At 42.9% G+C, this 12,948-nt stretch overlaps 1 protein-coding gene across 1 annotated transcript in view; it reads right to left on the minus strand.

The window, feature by feature from the left end:
* tacr3a (tachykinin receptor 3a) overlaps nucleotides 1-12,948 on the minus strand; it is a 46,374-nt gene that overhangs the window by 14,334 nt on the left and 19,092 nt on the right. The window lies entirely within an intron of this gene.

The following is a 12,948-nucleotide window of genomic DNA, read 5'->3' on the forward strand; positions in this document are numbered from 1 at the left end:
CTCCGATCTGGTCCGGTCTCGTGACATTATCATTTTATTCATATTTAGTTTCTTTTGTCTTTTATTAGCATATTTGGTATTGGAGTAATCCAAAAGTAATTGAAAGTAATCCAGTTAAATAACCCTACCCAACCCTGTTGGCGGGTTTCAAAAATATAGATATAAAAAAGATTTAATTAAAGGATTTATCCACAGAAAATGGTATCCGATAGAGTACAGAACAACGTAGTTTACAAGGATCACCTTAATTCAAAGATTACTCTAACATTGGCTCGACGACACATCCCTACTGTCAAGAACCGTAACTGGAGGAGAACCCAAATGCGTGACGAAGCTTGTAATTTACCGGAAATGGGGCAGTCATCATACCTGTCGTGCTCCAGAGCTCCATGCCCTTACAAACTGTCATATTTTCCCTTACAAAATACAAAATAATCCTACACCATATTTTTATTATTTATGTAGTTTAACATGTGATATGAAATGATCTGCATTTATATAGCGCTTTTCAAGTCAATGACTTCCCAAAGCGCTTTACAGTGTTTTTCACATTTCCCAATAGCGGCCTTGTATTGCAGCCATGTAAGACGCTAACCTGCTTATTGGGGGTATTAGGGGTTCAGTGTCTTACCCAAGGACACTTCGACATGTAACACGGACAAGCCGGGATTCGAACTGGGATCCCTTGATCCCAAGACGAGCGCTCTACCTCCTGAGCTTCGACACCACGTACTCCCGCTCTGGAAGATCCACTTCCGCATTTGGAACACGTTTCGATTCTGTGAGCCGCTTGCCTCCCACGTCCAGCGAGCACCGGATCGCGGGCACCGCCTTTCCTCTTTATCTCAATAAACTTGTGAGAAACGTTACGCGATTGGGTCTACCCTTCGTGCTGAGTCAAATGAAAATGCAAAGGCTAGCTATGATGCTGATCTACTCTGACCCTGACTCCCGTCAGTCCCGCTTGTTGCACCCGTTTTTCCACCCGTCCATTCCTGATTTCCCCGTTTGTCTCTGGCTGCGACCTGTTTTTTTGACTCGACCACGTTTTGCTCTCCCTTCCCGGCTTACGACCTGTTTTCGGTCCTGACCGCGTTTTACTCTCCTGTCACGGTTATCGACCTGTTTTTTCCATCTTCGACACTACGATCTCCCGCTTCGGAAGATCCACTTCCGTATTCGGATCACAATCTGAGTGCAAGAGCGACTTGCTTCCCGCGTCCAGCGAGCACTGGATAGCGTAGCTGCCCTTCCTCTTTATCTCAATAAACTTGTGGTTAACGTTACGCATCTGGGTCCTGATTCCGTTCTGGTCGTGACCAGTGTTCCCTCTAATCTGCCCGCGTGCGCAATTGCGCACTGCTCGCACATTCTCAGTGCACAAGAAAATCTAGCCAGCGCACAAAAATCAGGGCTCAAAATGACTAAGAAGCGACTTAAGTCAAAGTTACTGTGCATGAAGGTTAAAATACACGGGTTCCCCCGACGTTGTGTCCTAAATGCGGTATTTTGAAGTCAAGTCGAAGCAGAACGAAGTTGAGTAAAGTTTAGTAGAGTTTGTCGAGAACTGGCTTCTTCGGCTCGGCTCACTAAAAGGAACCGGCTCTTTCGGGTCCTAAACGGCTCTTCAGGTTTTTTTTTTTGCTTCTTTAATCCCAACATGACCAAATATTATGTAAAACTGTGTACAAAAGGACTTAAAAGAAGGGGGAAATAGAACAAAAAAGAAAAAAAATACCAAAATGAAAAAGTAGTGAAAAACTGAGAAAAAAAGAAACAAAAGGAAGAGAAAAAAGAAAGAAAAATTTAGAAAAAAAAACTGAAAAAAAGAAAAGAAAGAAATGTAGGAAAAAAGCAAATAGAGAACAAAAACAAAAAAAGTAACAGCTCAGAAAAAATAAACACAATGAGACTTTTTTTAAAGGAATTTTAAAAAAAGTCGAAAAAAACACAGAAAAAGAAGAAAAAGTTTTTGTTGCATTCAAATAATTTCCAATTATATCAAGTGAATCTTGTTGCCAACATTGTACTTCCACTAAAAAAAATTGATTAAGCACAGTTCTGTATCTTGCAACCGACTCAATAAGCCCCCCAAAATGTTAATATCATGCGACAAAATATATCAGGAAATAAAAAGAAATGGATATCTTGTAAAAGAATTGTAAAAACAAATGATGTTTGTAGGCCGTACAACCTTTGCAATAGTACATGAGTCAATTCATTCAAAAGAGAAAAAATCATTTTGCATTGCTGGAAACTCAGCAAAATGTCACTTGATGTCAAGTTTTGGACATGTTTGATCATGAATTATTTTGCCACACTTGGGATTATGGTTGCTCACTGTTGTTTCAAGCGTTGCTCACCGACTTTGTGTGAACGCTCAGACCCGTAAGGAAAATGACAGGGAACATTGGTGGTGACAAACGCGAAAACACAAAATGTGAAAGAAAAACGTTGTAGTCTATTGAAACATGAACTGAACAAAACATGAAAGGCAAAGAAGACTTAACTAACTCTTATTCCTACTGGCCTCTCTTTTCCTACAACAGGCTTTGAAAATGGCTAAGTTCATTGTGAATTCCGTTTAATGGATGAGGGTTTCGGTTTGTTTCTGAGCATAATGAAGCAACATCAATCTCCAGACGGAGAAAGGCCGCGGAACGTTTGGGTCAATTACGCGCAAACTCCAGATTCTTTTTTTTTTCCGACTTCGAAAAACTCATTAGCGTTCCGCTTTCATTAGTTTGATTTAATAAAGCCACGCCAGGAGGTCGTAACGCGATTTCCGCTCGGCTGCTTCGGATTTCCGCGGAATGAAAAGTTGCGACCGCGTAGCGTTAAACGAAAATAAAATTGAAAAAAATCAATGTCGGTTTTGTCTCTATAAAGCAGGGGTGTCAAAATCATTTTAACTCGGGGGGGGCACAATAGAACAAACATTCTGTCGGGGGCCGGACTAGTAGATAAAAGAGAAAGAAAAAGACATTAAGAAATAAAAGAAAGAGGGAGGGAAAAGAAGAGAGTGCGGGACAAAGAAAGAAAAATAGAGAGAAGGAGAGAGCGTGAGACACAAAAGATAAAAAGTCGTGAGAGAGGGGGAAAGAAAGGGAGAAGAAGAAAGACAGAAGGAGAGAAAAGAGAAAAGAAAGCACGGAGGGTATGAAGAGAGAAAGAGAAAAGAGAGAAAAGGAAAAAAGGAAGTTAGAGCAAAAGAGGTTAAAAGACACAGAGAGAGAAAGAGACAAAGAGCAACAAAGGAAGATAAAAAGAGAGACTCAGAGAGTGAAAGAGACAGAGACAGAGAGTGGGAGAAAAGGTGGTGGAAAAGAGAGAGAGAGAGAGAGAAGGAGAGAGGGCGGGACGAAGAAAGAAAAAGAGAGAGGTAGAGAGTGTGAGAAACAAACGAGATAAAAAGTTGTGAGAGAGGGGGAAAATAAATTGAGAGGAAGAAGGAAATCCAAAGAGAAATAGAAAGACAGAAGGAGAGAAAAGAGAAAAGAAAGCGTGGAGGGTATGAAGAGAGAAAGAGAAAAGAGAGAAAAGGTAAAAAGGAAGTTAGAGCAAAAGAGGTTAAAAGACACAGTGAGAGAAAGAGACAAAGAGCAACAAACGAAGAGAAAAAGAGAGACAAAGTGAGTGAAAGAGACAGAGACAGAGAGTGGGAGAAAAGGTGGTGGAAAAGAGAGAGAGAGAGAGAGAGAGAGAGACAAAGAGAGAGAGAGAGAGAGAAGGAGAGAGGGCAGGACAAAGAAAGAAAAAGAGAGAGAAGGAGAGAACGTAAGAAACAGAAGATAAAAAGTCGTGAGAGAGGGGGAAAAGAAAGGGGGAGGAAGAAAGAAATCCAAAGAGAAATAGAAAGACAGAAAGAGAGAAAAGAGAAAAGAAAGCGCGGAGGGTATGAAGAGAGAAAGAGAAAAGAGAGAAAAGGAAAAAAGGAAGTTAGAGCAAAAGAGGTTAAAAGACACAGTGAGAGAAAGAGACAAAGAGCAACAAAGGAAGAGAAAAAGAGAGACACAGAGAGTAAAAAAGACAGAGACAGAGAGTGGGAGAAAAGGGGTGGAAGAGAGAGAGAGAAATAGATACAAGTACAGTGTCTTTGTTCGAGGCACCTGGCTTTGGCAACATCAAGTTGACATATTTCAACCTGCAGCTTGTTTTTCTCTTGCGCTTCTCTGAGTGTTGTCTCGCCGGACGGATTCAATCCCTTAGCAGGCCTGATCTGGCCCGCGGGCCGCCTGTTTGACACCTGTGCTTTAAAGCCTGAAATTGTTCCCGATAAATTGGACTTATCGTCTGTTCGGGACGAGTGAGAAAAAAAAAACGATTTTGTGATCATAACAAATGCACGCTCTGTGAAATGAGATTTCCCGGCCCGTACCCGATACACGTGATTGTAATTGAATGGAATTCCGAAAGTACATGATTGCATTTCTCAATGTTTTCTTTTTATTAATTTAAATTGTAGTAAAGTAAAAAAAAACTAGAAATTGTCACGATTACTGATTAGTAACACTTGTGCCTGCTCATTTGGCGCCAGCCGCTGCGGGCTACCTGATTGGTTCCCTGTCCTTTTTTAGGCCCGGTCCTTTCACTCTCCGCTTGTCAGTCCGTCAACAGGCGAGTGAAAGGACTGAGCTTAAGTCGAACGGGGAACCAGGAATCAGGAAGCCAAACGAGCAGGCCCAGGTGAAACTAATCAGTCATCATGACAGACTCGCAGCATCTCCCGTTAACAGCTTCCAGTTGCTTCACCTTTTCACAGCGGTCGTTTCCAGTTAGCTTTTTGAAGTAAACATCGTCTGGTGGTGCTTCTTAATGTTATATTCTTAGAAAACAGCCACAGTGTCTTTGCCAAATAGACAAACGCAGTTGTTTCGTATTTCACAGAAAAAAAATTCTAATTCCCACTTGTGTCGGAACCAGAACAGGAGGAGGACCCAGATGCGTAACGTTTTCACACAAGCTTTATTTTACGGGGCAGTCTTGCACGTTTACCCAAACGCCAGTGATTCGGCGATCGCTGGGCGGAAGAAGTAAGACAGAAGTCCGAACAGGAAGCCAGAGGCAGACGGGATCGATACCAGATACACGAGCAGATACCGGACAGACAGGATCGATACCAGATACTGTAGACTGGAGTCAGATATCAGACAGGACGAGATAGACGGGTTCGATACCGGATACTGGAGACTGGTGCAAGATATCGGACAGGATGAGACAGGCGGGATCGATACCGGATACTGGAGATTGTAGCAAGATATCAGACAGGACGAGACAGACGGGATCAATACTAGACACTGGAGACTGGAGTCAAATATAGGACAGGACGAGACAGACGGGATCGATACTGGAGACTGGCACCAGATATCGGACAGGACTAGACAGGCGGGATCGATACTGGATACTGGAGATTGTAGCAAGATATGAGATAGACGGGATCGATACCAGACACTGGAGACTGGAGTCAGATATCAGACAGGACGAGACAGACGGGATCGATACTGGAGACTGGCGCAAGATATCGGGCAGGACTAGACAGGTGGGATCGATACTGGATACTAGAGATTGTAGTAAGATATAAGATAGATGGGATCGATACCAGACACTGGAGACTGGAGTCAGATATCAAACAGGACGAGACAGACGGGATCGATACCCGATACTGGAGACTGGAGTCAGATATCAGACAGGACGAGACAGACGGGATCGATACTGGAGACTGGCGCAAGATATCTGACAGGATGAGACAGGCGGGATCGATACTGGATACTGGAGATTGTAGCAAGATATGAGATAGACGGGATCGATACCAGACACTGGAGACTGGAGTCGGATATCAAACAGGATGAAATAGACGGGATCGATACCCGATACCGGAGACTGGAGTCAGATATCAGACAGGACAAGACAGACGGGAACAATACCAGACACTAGAGACTGGAGTCAGATATCAAACAGGACGAGATAGACGGGACCGATACCGGACAGGATACACGAGCAGTATACCGGACAGAGTCAAAACACACGTCTTGCGGGTGCAGAGGTTCGTTGAACGGACTGACAAGGGGTGAGTGAGAACACTGAGTTTAAATAGGAGGGAAGCCAATCAGGCAACGAGCCGCAGCTGGCACCAAACGGGTGGGGCCAAGTGAGGGCAACCGTGACAACTTGTCCTGGAAGCAGCAACCCTCACAATCAACTTACCTTTTTTTATTTACAGTGGCCATGGATATTAAGATTCTCACAGAATGCCAAGGGCAAGGTGACCAAAGGTTGTTTTTTTTTTATTTTATTCTGCATTCCGATCACTAGAAGGCCAAATATTATTAATCTGGTGACAGGGGCCATAACTGGCCCCAGTGCCAGACTTTGAACATGCCTGGTCTAAGAGAATGGCTTCTAACCTTTGTCGTTGTTTATCTAATTCCTCAACGGAAATATCGATTTTGCGGTAAGGGGACGAGAAATTCCTATGAGATGTAATTAGCAGCCAGGGGCCACAATAACCTCAATTAGCATAACTGGCTTTCAAGTCTCTTGATTGACAACCCCCGATCATTAAAGCGACCGCTAATTGTCTTACACCTGCCATTTTCCAAATGAACTTTTTTTTTCTCTTTTTCTTCTTTTTAATTATCGTGTGGATGCATTGATTGAGTAATCTGGTTTCTTGTCTTAAAGCGGGAGTCCACGTTCCACTCTGGAATGAGCTTCGCTTTCACAAAAGTCATTTTGAAGTCTTTCTAAATTATATGTGTCAAACGGGCGGCCCACGGGCCGGATCAGGCCCGCTAAGGGATTGAATCCGGCTCGCGAGACAACACTCAGAGAAGCGCAAGAGAAAAACAAGCTGCAGGTTGAAATAGGTCAACTTGATGTTGCCAAAGGCAGGTGTCCTCACAAAGACACTGTACTTGTATTTATTTCTCTCTGTCTGTCTCTGTCTCTCTCTCTCTCTCTCTTTTCCACTCCTTTTCTCCCACTTTGTCTCTGTCTCTTTCACTCTCTGTGTCTCTTTTTCTCTTCCTTTGTTGCCCTTTGTCTCTTTTTCTCTCTGTGTCTTTTAACCTCTTTTGCTCTAACTTCCTTTTTTCCTTTTCTCTCTTTTCTCTTTCTCTCTTCATACCCTTCCCGCTTTCTTTTTTCTTTTCTCTCCTTCTGTCTTTCTATTTCTCTTTAGATTTCTTTCTTCCTCCCCCTTTCTTTTCCCCTCTCTCACGACTTTTTATCTTTTGTTTCTCACGCTCTCTCCTTCTCTCTCTTTTTCTTTCTTTGTCCCGCCCTCTCTCCTTCTCTCTCTCTCTCTCTCTCTCTCTCTCTCTCTCTCTCTCTCTCTCTTTTCCAACACCTTTTCTTCCACTCTCTGTCTCTGTCTCTTTCACTCTCTGTGTCTCTTTTTCTCTTCCTTTGTTGCCCTTTGTCTCTTTTTCTCTCTGTGTCTTTTAACCTCTTTTGCTCTAACTTCCTTTTCTCTCTTTTCTCTTTCTCTCTTCATACCCTTCACGCTTTCTTTACTCTTTTCTCTCCTTCTGTCTTTCTATTTATCTTTGGATTTCTTTCTTCCTCTCAATTTCTTTTCCCCCTCTCTCACGACTTTTTATCTTTTGTTTCTCACGCTCTCTCCTTCTCTCTCTTTTTCTTTCTTTGTCCCGCCCCTCTCCTTCTCTCTCTCTCTCTCTCTCTCTCTCTTTCTCTCTCTCTCTCTCTCTCTCTCTTTTCCAACACCTTTTCTTCCACTCTCTGTCTCTGTCTCTTTCACTCTCTGTGTCTCTTTTTCTCTTCCTTTGTTGCCCTTTGTCTCTTTTTCTCTCTGTGTCTTTTAACCTCTTTTGCTCTAACTTCCTTTTCTCTCTTTTCTCTTTCTCTCTTCATACCCTTCACGCTTTCTTTACTCTTTTCTCTCCTTCTGTCTTTCTATTTATCTTTGGATTTCTTTCTTCCTCTCAATTTCTTTTCCCCCTCTCTCACGACTTTTTATCTTTTGTTTCTCACGCTCTCTCCTTCTCTCTCTTTTTCTTTCTTTGTCCCGCCCCTCTCCTTCTCTCTCTCTCTCTCTCTCTCTCTCTCTCTCTCTCTTTCTCTCTCTCTCTCTCTCTCTCTCTTTTCCAACACCTTTTCTTCCACTCTCTGTCTCTGTCTCTTTCACTCTCTGTGTCTCTTTTTCTCTTCCTTTGTTGCCCTTTGTCTCTTTTTCTCTCTGTGTCTTTTAACCTCTTTTGCTCTAACTTCCTTTTCTCTCTTTTCTCTTTCTCTCTTCATACCCTTCACGCTTTCTTTTCTCTTTTCTCTCCTTCTGTCTTTCTATTTCTCTTTGGATTTCTTTCTTCCTCTCAATTTCTTTTCCCCCTCTCTCACGACTTTTTAACTTTTGTTTCTCACGCTCTCTCCCTCTCTCTCTTTTTCTTTCTTCGTCCCGCCCTCTCTCTTTTTCCCTCCCTCTTTCTCTTATTTCTTTATCTCTCCTTTTCTTTCTCTTTAATTTACTAGTCCGGCCCCCGACAGAATGTTTGTTGTATCGTCTGGCCCCCGAGTTAAAATGAGTTTGACACCCCTGTTCTAAATGTGAATTATTTAAATAGTTAGTTATTTGAATATAAATGAAGCATTTAATCCTCTCTTATGTATCTCTTGGTTATTTGTGCTTTTATTACACCAGCGTTGTCATGAACCAGAACAGGATCAGGACCCAAACGCGTGACCTTTCTCTCACAAGCCTTTCATTTTACGGGAAATGGGGAGTCATGCGCGTTAGGCAGCGGTCTGGCGTGAAATGATAGGAAGCCAGAGGCCGGCGAGATTGATACAAATTGCCTGAGTAGATATCGGACAGATGGGGTCGATAAGTATCTATCTATCTATCTATCTATCGATACCGGACAGGACGGGACAGACAGAATTGAAAATGAAACAGGGTATCAAAATAAACAGGACAAACAAGACGGGAACGAAAACTGGAGAGAATAATAAACAGGACAAAAATAGACGGGACCGAAACTGGAAACCGATATTAAACAGGACAAAAATAAACGGGAACTATCCCGGATAGGAAATGCCAACAGGAAACAGGACAGAGTCAAAATCCACGTCTTGCGGGGCAGAGGTTCGTTGACGGACAGACAATCAGAGAATGAGAACACTGAACTTAAATAGAAGGAAAGCCAATCTGTCAACGAGCCGCAGCGGGCGCCACACGGGCGGGGCCAATTGGGCGCCATGGCAACAGTGACAGGGTTCCTACAGCTTGAAGCAAAAACCATGGAATTTTGTAGCGCATTGTCATGATTACTGATTCGGGGCACCTGCGGCTGCCCGGTTGGCGCCAACAGCTACGAGACCTGATTGGCTGTTGGTCTCTTTTTAAACTCCCGTCTTCCAAAAGAACCCGTCAGACCGTCTGCGAACCTATGCTCACAGCTAGGCAAGCTTTTGTACTCTCCGACATTGTCCTGCCCTGTTTTCCTGCCTGATACCTGTTGCCGACCTTTTTCTGGACCAGTTTCTGTTTTGCACCCCCGTACAGACCATCGACCTGTTTTGCCCTGTTTCCTGCCTGATACGTTGCCGACCTTTTTCTGGACCCGTTTCTGCTTTTGCTCCTCAGTCCTGACCATCGACCTGTTTTTGCCCTGTTTCCTGCCTGATACCTTTTGCCGACCTCTGTTCTGGACCGTTTCTGTTTTGCTCCCCTGTCCCGAACTGTTTTCTCGCTGTCAACGACTACCCTCGCTCGACATGGAACTGCCACTTCTGCGTTCCTGCTATCTGCTACCCGTGACCGACGATCATCGGCTCGTGGATGCAACACTGCTCTCTTTCTTAATAAAAACTGACTTTTGTACACTCCGACATTATCCTGCCCTGTTTTCCTGCCTGATACCTGTTGCCGACCTTTTTCTGGACCCGTTTCTGTTTTGCTCCCCCGTACAGACCATCGACCTGTTTTTGCCCTGTTTCCTGCCTGATACCTGTTGCCGACCTCTTTTCTGGACCTGTTTCTGTTTTCCTCCCCCGTCCCGACCTGTTTTCTCGCTGTCTACGACTACCCTCGCTCGACACAGAAGTGCCACTTTTGCGTTCCTGCTATCTGCTACTCTTGACCGACGGTCATCGGATTGCTCTCTTTCTTAATAAAAACTGATTAAAACGAACGCTATTGGGTCCTGTCTCCGTTCCTGGCTTGTGACACGCGTAGCCCAGTGTAGCATTCAAAACGTTTTAAAGTGTTTACTGGTGCATAATAATGAGTTAGTCAATTAATTGACTTAGTAATTAATCAGATAACTACATTTGCCTCTGTCGCCGCCCTATTGTGGAGCACAACCTGGAAAACGATTTATCACTGTACCAATGTTGATTTTAGCTGTGAAAAGTGATGGGTCCCAGGGACTCGCATGCTCAAAAATCTATGGGTCCCAACAGAGATCTATGGCTCCCCAAAATTTAGTGCGCTCCATGTCGTATTTTCCCTTACAAAATACAAAAAAATCTTCTTTTTTTTTAAAACATTATTAATTATGTAGTTTAACATGTTATATTGTACATGTATTTCCTTATATCATATATATTGTTAATGAAGATTTTGTTGTGAGACACTGAGTTGCTCGACATGAACGACGTTTATTATGATAAAGGTTCAAAAATGAAGTCGCTTGGACGTTCACTGTAGAAGGGAAAAAATACATGCAAATAGAATTAAGTAAAATAATCTCCTCTCATCTCATCTCATCTCATTAGCTGCACCGCTTATCCTCAGTAGGGTCGCGGGGGTGCTGGAGCCCATCCCAGCAATCATCGGGCAGTGGGCAGAGGACACCCTGAACCGGTTGCCAGCCAATCGCAGGGCACACAGGGACAGACAACTCGCTCGCTCATTCACAAGCACGGGGAGAACATACAAACTCCGCACAGGAAGTCCGATAGCTGGATTTGAACCCACACAGGAGGTTCCCAAGACCTTAGAACTGTGCCGCACACGCTCTAACCACTGCGCCGCCGTGCTGCCCTAAGTAGAATAATACATTTTCTTATTCAAATTATTAATTCGTTTTCTGTAATATACTGATTAGGGATCACCACAAACCTGTCTTTTTTTCATTTTCTCCTTTCATACTTCCTTTTTTTCTTAACTTCTTTATACAACATCATCATTCGTAATATGATGCATCAAAACAAGTGAGCCGTTAGAGAGCCGGCTCTCTTGAATGAGTTGAGCCGAAAAAGCCGGTTCTCTAAAAAGAGACGGACTTTCACTACACAACTCGAACTGGAGATCGGCATGCGGACGAAAACTCGAACCGCGAGACCAAAACAACAATGGCGGATCTGCCTGACGAAAAGTTTGGAGTGCGGTAAATCTTTGTTAAAAAATGATAATGACAATTTTGTGTCAAAAAAGGTGATTTGAGACTAAAATAATGCGTCTAGGACGCAGGGACGCCGGCAAACCAGAACACTGCTGTACACGTATCCCATAATCCCCTGGTAAAAGAGATTTGGTTGGATTAATCACATCGACCGCAAATCATTCCAGGAACAAAACAGCAAAGATTTATATTATTATTTTCCACTGAAGAGAGTGCGACAGTTCAGCCGCAACGGTGAAGAAATAATACGAAAGATTTCAGCTCAGGTCACCGAGAAGTCAGGTGTGCATTAGCTAGTAGCTCACCTGCTATCGTTACGTGGCCCGAGGTCAGCTCTCTCACTGGTTTCAGTAAGTGAATGTGACTGCCAACCGCAGGGCAGAAGAAATAAATCCCTCGCCAGATTGAGATTCACAACAAAGTAGCTCGCATGCAGAAAAATGTGTGAGTACCCCTGATAGATACAGTGTTGATTTTACCTGTGAAAAGTGACTTGCATGCTCAAAAATCTATGGGTCCCAACCAATGTTCCCTGTCATTTTCCACGGGTCGGAGCGTTCACACAGAGTCGGTGAGCAGCGCTTGAAACAACAGTGAGCAACAGCAATCCCAAGTGTGGCAAGATAATTCATTATCAAACATGTCCAAAACTTGACATCAAGTTACATTTTGCTGAGTTTCCGGCAATGCAAAATGATTTTTCTCTTTTGAATGAATTGACTCGTGTACTATTGCAAAGGTTGTCTTTCACAAGATATCCATTTCTTTTTATTTTCTGAAATATTTTGTCGCATGATATTAACATTTTGGGGGGGTTATTGAGTCGGTTGCAAGAAACAGAACTGTACTTAATCACATTTTTAGTGGAAGTACAATGTTGGCAACAAGATTCACTTGATATCATTGGAAATCATTTGAATGCAACACAAACGTTTTCTTTTTTTTTCCGTGTTTTTTTTTCTTTTTTTTTTAATTGCTTTAAAAAAAATCTCATTGTGTTTATTTTTCCGAGCTGTTACTTTTTTCTTTTTGTTCTCGATTTACTTTTTTCCTACACTTCTTTCATTACTTTTTTTCTGGCTTTTTTCTAAATTTTTTCTTCTTTTTTCTCTTCCTTTTGTTTCTTTTTTCCTCAGCTTTTCACTACTTTTTCATTTTGGTATTTTTTTTCTTTTTTGTTGTATTCCCCCCTTCCTTTAAGTCATGTTGTGCATAATTTTACATATTATTTGGTCATGTTGGGATTAAAGAAGCAAAAACAACCCGAAGAGCCGTTTAGGACCCGAAAGAGCCGGTTCCTTTTAGTGAGCCGAGCTGAAGAAGCCGGTTCCCCCACAAACTCTACTAACTTTCCTCAACTTCGTTCTCCTTCGACTCGACTTCCAAATACCGCATTTAGAACACAACGTCAGGGAACCGGTGTATTTATACCTTCATGCACTGTAACTTTGACTTAAGTCGCTTCTTAATTAGTAATTTTGAGCCCTGATTTTTGTGCGCTGGCTAGATTTTCTTGTGCACAGAGAATGTGCGAGCAGTGCGCAATTGCGCACGCGCGCAGCTTAGAGGGAACACTGATTCCTGG

This window comes from Urocampus carinirostris, chromosome 8 (genome assembly GCF_059441175.1).
Source record: "Urocampus carinirostris isolate Australia breed hairy pipefish chromosome 8, RoL_Ucar_1.0, whole genome shotgun sequence".
Taxonomy (NCBI): Eukaryota; Metazoa; Chordata; class Actinopteri; order Syngnathiformes; family Syngnathidae; genus Urocampus; species Urocampus carinirostris.